The sequence below is a fragment of the Tympanuchus pallidicinctus genome, unplaced genomic scaffold (genome assembly GCF_026119805.1).
Source record: "Tympanuchus pallidicinctus isolate F22 unplaced genomic scaffold, pur_lepc_1.0 scaffold26, whole genome shotgun sequence".
NCBI classification, from domain to species: domain Eukaryota; kingdom Metazoa; phylum Chordata; class Aves; order Galliformes; family Phasianidae; genus Tympanuchus; species Tympanuchus pallidicinctus.
Genome location: NW_026294743.1, coordinates 9004855 through 9017505, shown reverse-complemented (window position 1 = coordinate 9017505; position 12651 = coordinate 9004855). Strand labels below are relative to the sequence as shown.

Sequence of the window (12651 nt, the reverse complement as noted above, 5' to 3'; positions counted from 1 at the left end):
GCAATGCTGGTGGCATTTCTTAGTCAAATCTGATCTACTACAAAACTAACCTCTAGAAATAATGTGCAGTATTTCCTTCTCTGTCACTTCAGAAATAAACTACTTGCTCAACAGAACTACAAATCAAATCCTCATGCTTTTACCATGAGTCTACCTAGCAGCACTACATTGTGATGTAATCTTAGTTATGGAGACAAACGAGCATAAAATGCACACTTAAAATTCTACTGGCCTGATTCAGAATGCTTTTCTGCAGTTTTACCAGAGAAGGATCAGAATAATAAGAGTAATACTTCAGAAAGTAAATAGTAAGAAACACCAACAAAATTACGTCACCCAACGGGCACCAAACTTTCCAATTCATCTCCAATATGATGGAATAGTGTCAGCTCTCCTATATACCAATAAATCGATACAAATCAAGACTCCAGATATATTAAAGACTCATTATTTCTCTGCAAAATCCTCTAAGGGCATTAAAGAAAGAAAGGAGGAATTTTGGTGACATATAGCACAAACTTATTCAAAGGGAAAGAAATAAAGCTACTTTAAAATATCTGTATATAATAACATTTCTTCGAGAAAGCAAGAAATAAGAGAAGCTGAGAAAACTTTGGAGAAAAGGAAGCTAAAGGAGGTTGCAGTGATGAGAGTGTCAGCCTCTTTTCTCTGGTGACAAGTGACAGCACACAAGGAAATGGCCTGAAGTCGCAACAGGAAAGGTTTAGTTTAGATGTCAAGAGGAATTTCTTCATAGACAGAGATGTTAAGTCATTGAAAGAGGCTGCACAGGAAAGAGGTGAAGACCCCATCCACGGAGTTACTTAAGAGATGTGGATGTGGCATTTATAGACACGCTGCAGTAGTGGACATGGTAGTGGCAATTATGTTTGGACCAGATGGCCTTATGGGTCTTTTCCAACCTAATTAATTTTCTGATATGCATCTGAATTTACATACTGATTTTTTAATATATGCCACCAATTGTGGAATTTTTAGAGCCACAAGAAAGTTTACATTTTATTTCTTATCACTTTATAAAGACTTGCTTTATAAAAACTCATAACACTCCATGCTCTGAGTTCCTTTCTGCTGTCCTAAGTGGGTTTAGTGAATTCACCGTACTGCCACATCTGACAGTTGAGGGAGACTCAACTGTCTTCCTCTAGCAATGCAGTCCTTGTAAGGGCAAAACGTGCATGCTTTGCACTGGAAACTGATCATGTTTCTACAGAGGATGATCGTTATTGTAAGATAAAGACTGTAACATTAAACTTCAAAAAGACATCCTCACAAAACCATGGTTTTCTGGCTCCATCTCCAATCAGACCCAAGAACAGATAGCTACATAGACACATACACACTCCGTTTTCAGAAGTGAAAGAAGGCAGACCAATGACCCTTCTTCACTGTTTCTTCCTTCAGATGGAGAGTCCTAAAATATTAAGCAGCTTCTTTTGAGAATCCACCTTTTTCATATAGTGGGCTACTAATTTTTCTGTTCTTAGTATTTCTTCTCTTTCTACTATATCTTGATGAGAGGAAAGAAGACGACTGACAATATGAACAAGGTACCATATAGAATTATACAGGTACTATATCTTTTATTTTCTACTTTTTTTTTTTTCCTGCTTTTTAACAGTTGCTAACATATAATTTAACTTATTTTTTTTTCTTTTTTCTCTCCTTTCAGCCAGCATCTAAGATGTAAATCAACATAAAATTTTTATAGCAATCTTCATTTATTTCTTTTGGAAGATGCCTGTCCAGTACAAAAACCACAGTTGGTGGAGAAACTTTTACTTTTCTTTTACTTGGAGCAGGACCACTAACCAACAAAAGAAGCAGAGAAAAAAAAAAAAGCAAAACTTTGATCTTCAGCATCGCGTTAGTCTCTTCATAAACAACTTCAGCATCACAGTCTCTTCACAAAAAACTAGTTTCACTGTGCCCTTGAAAGACTAACATCTTGCTTGTCAAACAGTTTCTTGTTTGTTTTTTTCTAAAGGGAAGAAATAGAAATCAGTACCTATGCTTACTTTTTAAGAACATCATAGCTTTGAGACAAGTTACTTTCATAACAATGCAATGAACACGTGTGATGCAGGAGACAGTAGTGGCTATGTTCTGTAATTCATAATCTGAATTTTGGATGCATGCTAATTGGACTACTTGCAGGAAAACAAAAAAAATATATTCAACAAAATGAACTGAAACTTTGTTCACAGGAATAAGCAGTTCCATTATTTTGCCCTCTCTTCACATTCAGCAAATTATCCCACAAAGTTATAACCAAGAGAAGGAAGAGTGCAAATACAAGAGAATGCTCAGATGTAATTTCAACAGCATTATGCTGCAATTGCAGTTATAAACAAAAGCCTTGAATCTCCAGTGTTTTCAGTTCACTGGCAAACAGCAACTGAAACTAGAATTATGAATACACAGCATCGAAATACACAAAGAAATACATAAATCACAGCTAACAGTGAAAAGAATGACATCTCTAAAATTGCAGGATTTTTACTAGGATTGTACTCCTGGCAAAAGAACAAGGGTGCACAGTAACCTTAATAGCTAAGTACACAGCAAAGAAGGATTCCTGAACTTGGTCAGACACACGACTGCAACACGCCATTCATCATGGTAAAAGTTTCATAGCTCAAGCTCTGTAATGGTAAATTTTATGTAAAATAAGAATCTGCCAAGTACTGCAAATAATGTGAAGTTTTCCCCTATACTCTGCTGTGCAGTAAAGAGCATTGAAACCTAATTGTAGACGTGGTGTAATTATATATTAATTATCAAAAAAATGAAGGAAAAAACTTCTGGTCTTATCCAACAGCATAATTTCAGAACTTCTAGAAGAGTTTAGACAACCATTCTTAATTCAACATCTTCAAGTATTCAGCAAGTTCCTATACTTGTTACAAATAACATTACTTCACAGTATTTTTTTTTACATATCTTGACACACTGGAATTCAAAACACGACTCAGACATTTTCATTTCACCACTTTACCAAATCCAAGTGCTTATTTTGCAACAGAAAAAGGATAACGACATTTTTAAAAGATCACACTTAAGCTCAGGGCTGTTGAGGAAAGTCATAAAATCATAAATAGAGTTGGCAGGGACCCACAGGGATGACTGAACCCAACTCCGTGCTCCACACAGGACTAGCTAAAAATTAAACTATATCAAAGCACAATATCATTGTAGTAGCCCCCTCAGGGACTTGGGCTGCCCTCTGTTGTTCAGTGTTCTTATGAAACAACTGAATTATCATCAAGAAGGTATTTTGGTGTTCTGTGGCCCAGATTAGGTGGAATTAACGTTCTGCATGCTATATCACCACTTTGGTCATACTTCTACCTCTCGTGGCATTATTACAAGCAGGAGGGTGACTTGTATTGCTTTGCTGTCCCCTACTTTCAGCTATGGTACCCTTTCTGGGAGGAGGCAGGGGAGAAAAGCTGGCAGTGTACCAGGTGGTTCCCTTTTCACCGTTGTTAAACTGACATTAATCACAAACAACCTCTGACCAAGTATGTGAATACAGACTAGAGTCCAAGATAGCTCTGACGTATCACTGATTTGTGAGTATGTCTCTGGGGTTTAATCTTTTGTCATCTGCCTAAATTGGTGCAAATTCAGATTTGGTTTTCACACTTAAACGTGAAAAACACGCAGTAGCAGGTAAATCTGTTAACTGGAGGAACAGATACAAAGGCAAAACTTGAACTTGCATCTACAGGGCCATTTAAATTTTGAAGTTATAACATGGTTCACTGATTCTGCAATGTGATCAAAGAACCATAAAATGGAGGAGACCTAGAATATCATCTAGTTGCAGGATTGCCTACCACTAGATCAAGCACTAGATCAGGTAAAGTTTATTTTCTTCCTAGCAATCTGTATAGAGGTGTGTTTCACATTTAGGACTGAAATCACACTGATAACACACCAATGTCTTACGTGTTACTGAACATTGCTCACACAGCATCAGTTAGTCCCAAAATTCCAGTACTTGCCTGCACATTCTTTTTGCCACCCCCACTTCCCAAATCATATCCCCATTTTCCCCTTCCCTTGATATCTCCAAACCAATTCTGTAATACCATCTCCAACTACCTCTATAGCAAACCTAAATAAGGTATAATTTCAAAGCATGTGAAGACTGCATTCCAAAATTAAGCCTCATATGCACATCATCCCTAAGTTTAAGGAATTCTATCCACCATTATTTTAAAATATTTCTTCAGCTCACTATTTCGTAGGCCCGTTATATTTGCTAAGGTTTTGTTAATAAGTTCATTATTTTAGATTCTTTCACACTGAATTTAATAAGCCATTTAACTATCATAATTCTAGTTTTAATTAAATCGTTTGGCATTTTTTCATCTTTCTTTCCCTTCTGAATTCACTGCTCCCTCCCAACATTATCAGAAAGTTTCATAGCACTTCATTTTTGGTTTTTTTTTGAAGGCCACGAAACTGTGAAGAGAACAAAGAGCATTTAGCTAGAGTAAAACACTTAAAAACATGCAAGTGTTTAAAATTTCAGCTCAAATTATGGTCATGAAAGGAAAAAGTGAAATACACCCTTGAGTATAATGGACAAGATCAATGTAGAATGTACTACAGGAATTCATTTCTTTTTTAACCTGATTTACTGTACATGTCTATCCTGATCATTGTAGCAGCAATAGCTACAAAGCTACAACAGGAAGCTACAATATGCTACAATACAATGTACAAGTGCAATGCTACAATAGCTACAATAGTAAGTAGCAATTGAAACAAGTGTGAACCAAGAAAAAACATAAAGGAGACTTGTAAGCAGAAGAGTAAACTATATCCAGTCCAATCTACTGCAGTCTAGTTTGTGTGTTTTCATAAAAGCATCTATATTTATGATATACAAATATAGAAAAGTTACTACAATATACATTTTGTGAAATTTATGAATCAAGAGTATGGAAAAGCTATTTCTACTTACTTCTGTGCACATATCTGCTGTTCTAGGCGTTGTAACTATCAGCCTTTTGTAGTAAGTTGCTGAGATAGTTAAACGTTTGGCTTATGTATCATTTCCTCATTTTTCATACATCTCAATTATTATAATGCACATGATACGAGAAACAAAGTTTTAATTGAGGTACTACAACAGAACAGAAGTGACACAGCAAACAATGAAGTGATGATATAGAAGTAGAATTATGTTCAGGAAGCCATCCAATTTTTTTGCAAGACGTTATGGATATTATGTTCCTGTCCATAAACAATGATTGTCTTTTCAATATCTATAAACCAATAAAACAAAAAGCTGAAGCAAGAGTAAGACAGAACTAATGTAGAAGACAAGTCAGTGATGCACATCTACAGAGATGGAAATAGTGTAAGCTGGGTGCAAACAGACAGCGTCTAGTTCAATCAAGTCACATTCAAAGCCATGAACCTATGAACAAGAAGAGCACCTCTAGTCAAATGGGATAGCTATCAATGAATACATAACAAGAGGGAGATGACACTGTAGGATAGAGGCCTCAACATAACTTGTTCATTTGTAATAAGAAAACAGAACTAGCAGACTTGAGATTCAGGAGTACATTGATAAAACAGAAGAAATTCCATAAGCCAAGTAGCAACAGAAGATTTGTAATTTGTTTTACACCACTGATACCAGGAGCTGATTTTGAGGACTGTGGAAGGAGAAAAACCTTTGATTGATGGCTATTAAATGCCTCTGTAAACTCAATAACAGACTAATGAAGGCTGTAAGCCGAGCCACAAGACTGCTAGTTAATGGTGTCCTAAGATACAAGAAATTTCTAACCAGTCAGAATGTTTCAAGGAAAAAGTACTAATGACTACCTATTTTTAATTCTATCTGTATGTTTGACATTAGATACAGAAGCACAAATGATACTCAGATTTCCCCCGCTACTTAAAATCTGCTTTTCAGACTTCTGTCGCTTTCCTTATTAAAAAGTTCACATTAGCACTTGAGGTGAGATGTAGCTGCCTAAACACTGTGTTACCTAGGAGATTCCAGACATCTGCACAGCACTGTCACATACGACAGAGCATCTAAAGGAATTCTCTACACCTGCACTGTGAGATAGAACAGAATAATTTACCACAACTGAACTGAAACTAGATGTTTGTGCTTAGCTGAGTATTACTAAGTATCTTACCTGCATTCATATACTGTTTGCCTAACATACATTTCTTCTTACATATACACCGGTAAGCAGCTTTACAATGTGCATGTAATGAACATCAAGTAAAGCCATTTCTCAACACTGATGTCTTGTACTGCTACGTTTCCAGAGCCCTTCAATATGACATAGGTAAGTCACATAGTTTATCTGTTAAATGCCTTTTATCTCATTCCTCTTCTAACTCTTAACAATTTGGTTATAAAATGAAGATAATTCTGAAAGATCAAACCAAAATACAAAAGCTTGCAAGCAATGTGATGAGAATCTAAACATTACATATAGACATAATCTTTAATACTGGGATTGAATCTCTTTCTTTGACAGGCAAGAATAAGGCTGGATAAAAAATTAATCTTTCTTCTGCACTCAACTCTGTGCTACTTTTAGAGAAAATTTGCCACAGACATCACTACAGTTACTTTAGTTACTATTCTGCATAAGTATCAGGTGCCATAGCATTTTATTAGAAGATGAGTTGCAAGTGACTCTTGAAAAAGTCCAGATTGGAGTAGAAGAATCGCAAAACAGTCTGCCAATAGCCAGCACTGTAAAGTAACAGGCAACCCCGTGTATGTGTTTGTCCATCAATGATGGGATTTTTTTGTCTTCTGTAAGATCTGAAACTTTAAATCCCGTTTGATCTATGAGAACAAATAAAGCCAACCAGATTTTATGACAAATGACCCACTTGGAAGACTGTAGAGAGACAACAGCTGAACAAGTGTAACTGCAAATATAATTCCATTAAGAAGCAAAAGACAGTTGTGAATTGAATGAAGACTCTTTTCCCCATAATAATTCATTAAGGTGCAGTCTATAATGCACTAATTGCCTATTACCAAAATAACGCTGAACACAAGACAGCTTGTTAAACAAACCAAACTACCTTCAGAAGAAATGCCATATCACATAAACATATGTTCATAATGACAGAAAACTAAATAGTTCAGAATTATCTGAAAATATCATGCTTTTGAAAGATTTCTACCACAGAGAGAAAATACACATTCTGAGTCAACCAGGGTCAAGTTGTCAATATTATATTCAAAGCAGTTTCGATTTGCTATCAACTAGACTAATCTCACAAGGAATTAGATTACTGAAAAGCTTTCATCTTTTTCCTCCTGCCCCACTCCTTGAGCAGTCATTTACCTTACCCAGTTGCAGTGAGAACTCTTATTTGGAATAGAAAGAGCTGAGAATAGGAAACCCATCTGCATCAATTCTTCCGATGGTGTGTGAACAGAACATTTACCACTGCCATTTACCACATCTGCCATTTACCACAGGGCAGCAGGAGAAGGGAACAGGGAAACTTAAAAGGAATTAACGAGTTATCCTGCAAGAAGGCCAGCTGCCCAGCTGAAGGGGCTCTACACCAACACACACAGGTTGAAAAACAAATGAGGAGTTAAAAGACATCATGCTAGTAGAAAACCATGACACAGCTGCCAAATTTGAAACTGGGTGGGATGATTCCCACGACTGGAGCGTTGCTATTAAAAGTTGCAAGCTGTTCACAAGGGACAAGCAAGGCAGGAGTGCAGGAGACGCCTTACCTCCTAAATCAAGAAACAAACAGTGTGTGAAGAGCTGCCCTTGAAGAAAGGCCACAAGCAAGGCAAAACCTTAAGGGTGAGAGTTAAAGACTGAGGCAACAAAGGGAGCACTGTGGTTGGTTTCTACTAAAGGCCGCCTGATCAAGCAAAGCCTGTTGATGAAGCCTTCTTCTTCCAGCTACAGGAGGCAAGACGATCACAGGTTCTCATCCTGCTGGGGAACTTCAACCATCCTGATACCTACTTCTCCTGGAAGCTATGCTAAAGCATGTGGAAGACTGGGAGGTGATAAGGGACAACCAGCACGGTTTCATCAAGTGCAAGTCTTGCTTGACCAACCTAGTGGCCTTCTATGTTGGTATAACTGCATCGGAGCCACTGACATCATCGATCTGGACTTCAGTAAGGCCTTTGACATGGGTCCCCCACAACATTCTTCTTTCCAAATTGGAAAGACATGGTTTTGATGCGTACAGTGTTTGACAGATGAGGAATTGGTTGCAAGATCATACCCAGAGAGCCATGGTCAATGTCCTCAGTGTTCAGATGGAGATCAGTTACAAGTGGTGTCCCTCAGGGGTCAGTACTGGCACCAGTCTACTTTATTATCTTTACTGGTAGTGGGAATGCGTGCAACTTGAGCAAGTTTGCAGATGACACTAAACTGTGTGGTGCAGACAAAATGTCTGACAGACAGGATGTCACCCAGAGAGATCTAGACAGGCTCAATCACCAAGACCAGGAGACTCTCATGAGGTTCCACAAATCCAAGTGCTACAACCTCCACAGTCAGTGGATGCTGGGGGATCTAAGGACTGAGCGCAACCCTGCTGAAAAGAACTTAGGGTACTTGTGGATGACAAGCTGGATGTGAGCCAGCAATGGGCCCTCACAGCCCAGAATACCAACCATAGCCTGGGCCATATCATATGAAGCATGGCCAGCAAGTCAAGGAAGGTGATCTTGCCCCTCTACTCTGCCCTGGCAAGGCCAGTGGATGGGGTAAAGTGTTTTTAATTTGCTGTTCATTTCTCACTGCTTTAGTTTGTTAACAGCAGTAGGTAATTAATTACACTTACCACACCAAGCCTGCTTTGCCTTAGATGGTAACTTGTGATGGACCCTTGGTCCTTATTTCAATCAGTCAACCTTTCCTCAACTCGTTTTCTCCCTCTGCTCTGTTGGAAGGGGGGTGGGGAGGGGGGGCAGAAGAGCAGTATGGTAGACTTCAGCTGTTTATGAGTGTGAAACCACTGTGCTGAGATAACCACAGCTTATCTGTAGTTATCTGTAAGATAACTTCACATTCTCACTTGCATGCCAGTAAACAGACAGACTTTACCAAGAAAAAAATGGAAAGCAAATGACTGAGCAGTATTCTACTTCTTTCAAACAGTAACTAAGTCTTGAATTACACTTATTGATTAGATTCCTGTCATACAAGATGCAATGCAGCCAATCTATAAATGTTACACAATACAGATTTTTATTTTCTTTCCTTTGCTTAAGATTTATAGGCTTATCACAGTGTTCCTCCCCTGAGCATTAAATTGACCAGCTCCAGAACACATGTCAATCTCCTGAGTCACATAATAAAGGAAATGCAGAAGAGCATCTGAAATAGCCTTAGAGTCAGTTTTGAACATATGAGAATACACATCTTTTCATCGTGAAATAAATTCTTGAAGCTTGTAATTTTGCCTGTTGAAAAGGATTTCAGTATTTTGCTTCGCTGGATTTCTTCATAGAATCACAGAACCGCTCAGGTTGGAAAAGACGTTCAAGATCATCAAGTCTAACCATAACCTAACCATCCTACCCTAACTCTAACAACCCTCTGCTAAATCATGTCCCTGAGCACCACATCCAAACGGTTCTTAAACACATCCAGGGATGGAGACTCAACCACCTCCCTGGGCAGCCCATTCCAGTGCTTAACAACTCTTTCTGCAAGAAAAGTGTTTCCTGACATCCAACCTAAACCTCCCCTGGCACTACTTAAGGCCATTTCCCCTCATCCTGTCACCTGTCACCAGTGAGAAGAGACCAACCCTGCTCTCACTGGAGGCACCTTTCAGGTATTTGAAGACAGCAATAATGTCTCCCCTCAGCCTCCTCTTCCCCAGACTGAACAGCCCCAGTTCCTTCAGTCTCTCCTCACAGGCCATATTCTCCAAGCCCTTCCCCAGCCCTGTTGCCCTTCTCTGGACCTGCTCCAGCACCTCCATGTCCTTTCTGTACTCAGGTGCCCAAAACTGAACACAGCACTCGAGGTGAGGCCTCACCAGTGCTGAGTACAGGGCAGGATGACTTCTCTTGTCCTGCTTACCACTCCATTCCTGATCCAAGCCAGGACGTCATTGGCTTTCTTGGCCACCTGGGCACACTGCTGGCTCATATTCAGCCCACTGTCCATCAGCACACCAAGGTCCCTTTCCATCAGGCAGATTGGATAACACTCCTCCCCAAGCCTGTAGGATTGCCTGGGGTTGTTATGGCCTAAATACAGGACCTGACACTTGGCTCTACTGAAACTCACTCAGTTTACCTTGGCCCATTGGTCCAGTCACCCAGGTCCCTCTGTAGTGCTTTTCTTCCCTCTGACAGCTCAACACTCCCTCCCAACTTTCGCCTTCCGCTAACTTACTAAGTGTGCACTCATTCTCCAGTAAGTCTGCAGATGACACCACGTTCTTTTAATTACTCAGAACTGTATCTCCACAAAATGACACATTCATTTAGCGTGCTCAATCTTTCAAAATAAAAGCTTTGTGAAACTTACATGATACGGTAAAGATGTTGTGAAAAAGTATCAAACTCCCACCAAAAAAAACCAACAAAAAAACCCAAAAACAAACAAAAAAACCCCTCAGTAATAAATGCATTGCATATAGTTTTCAAGCTTGCATTCAATCTGCTTTAAATTAACAGACATTCGAGGTCTTCTAATTGAACTGCCAATCCTAAAATACAAAGTTATTGGTCAAAAAATGGACTCATAAGCCTCATTAGTAAGCACATGTACATATCGTTCAAAATAAAATTCACAGCCTCTGATGTAAAAGTTCAAAGTCTCCCTCCACCAGATGGAATGAAAACATAATTACGTTACAACACAGAGCCTACAGAATACATCCAGTTTAAGATGTCTAATACTTAGTTTACTGTCAGGATCATTTTTCAACTTAGCGTTTCAATTTAGTGGTTTCATTATTAAAAAATGTTAATTCTAAATGAACCCAGCTCAAATTTTTCTACAAAATCAAATGAATCTCCAAGAAAACACAAGAGATATAATCATTTTAGAAATGTTGACAAGTAATGACATATAAATTGTATGACAAGAATACTGACTACATTTATCATTTTTTTGCAGAAAGCACTGCAATGCCAAGACTTCTGCTTGTCAGAGGTTACTCAGTACAGAGCCTGTCAAAACATTTCCTTCCATCCTGCAACATCTAACCTATTTTCAGTGGTTTGATCCAGGCCATACTGAAGGTTTGATTAAAAAAAAAATGACTACATACAAAAATCCCAAAGTTAAACATAAACATGCACAAGAATGTAGACTCACGTATTCTAAAACAGGGATGTAAACTGTTAACAAATTCCTACTGTAAATAATAGGTATACAGAAAACTGTATATCACTGTAAGTTTCCATTCCAACATTGAGGGTATTTCATTATATATTACACACATCATTTGATCATCTGATTCTGGTAAATAGGAAATCAATTCTTTAAAGGAAAACCAAGTTAAAAATTAAAATACATCTGTTAATACAATATGACAGGAGATAACTTAAACTACTAAATGGTGACTATAGCAATCATCCCCGTAAGAAATAGGTAAGACATTATGGATTTGATTACATGTGCCACTGAAACCCAGCCAGCAGTAAGATGTACAACTAGCTTGTTCACATTTTGTATTATTGCTTGAAAGCAATTATTTGCTGTTTCAGAGTGGGGTTTTCTGATTATTGCGGCCACATGATGAATAAAGACAATTAAGCTTCCTCAGCAAAAATAAATATTTGTTTTGAAAACCTGTTTTCAATTGCTAAGGGAAGAAGTAAGTTGAGCAATTGTAGTTGATCTTCAAGAACATAAAAAGGGGAGTAAGTATGTTTGTTTTGCCCCCTGGTGGTCAACTCCAGCCTCAGCTACGTTTACAGGACAGAACAAGAACACACGGGCTGAGTAAAATTAAAACACATTAGGTTCACATTACTAATATTTTTTCAGTTCTTCATCCCTCACACACATCGTGACACACAACTACAGCTGTTCTCATGTTGCTGTTCCCACAGTTACATAGAATATCTTTGTAAACCACTGGAACAGGTCCAGAATTAGGCCAGAGAGAAGACACTTTTACAAACCCTAAGAACGTAACTTCTTTAATATTCTACAAAGAGGAAAAAAAAAGGAGGAGGAAGGAAGACTGACAGTTTTGCAACATATAACAGGCTGGTTTTAACCGCTGAACTTCAGCAAGTCAGAGCAAAGCAAAACACAACTCCAAGGAAGATGCCTGGAATTTCTCAAAAGCACTTGTTCGTACCAATAATTGATGGCTACTTTTACAAAGCAGACTGTTCCACCTGTACATTTCTAAATGCACAGAACTTGATTCAGTATGGTGGTGTTTGTGGGTTTTTTTGTTTTTTGTTTGTTTGTTTTTTGGTAGGGTTTGATGGAACAAACACACAGCAGGACAGAACAAAGATTAAAAACGATAGCTACTGAATTGTCAAATGAAGCAGGAAGCATTTTGTATCTCGGCAGTGAATCAGGTCGTACTGCGCTGCACAGAAATATCACAGAGTACCAAATCTCATTTTCTGTTTCAGACATATAC

General features: G+C 38.3%; 1 protein-coding gene across 2 annotated transcripts in view; it reads right to left on the bottom strand.

Moving 5' to 3' along the window:
* The window catches only part of SPOCK3 (SPARC (osteonectin), cwcv and kazal like domains proteoglycan 3), a 159376-nt gene that overhangs the window by 119636 nt on the left and 27089 nt on the right, over positions 1-12651 (bottom strand). The window lies entirely within an intron of this gene.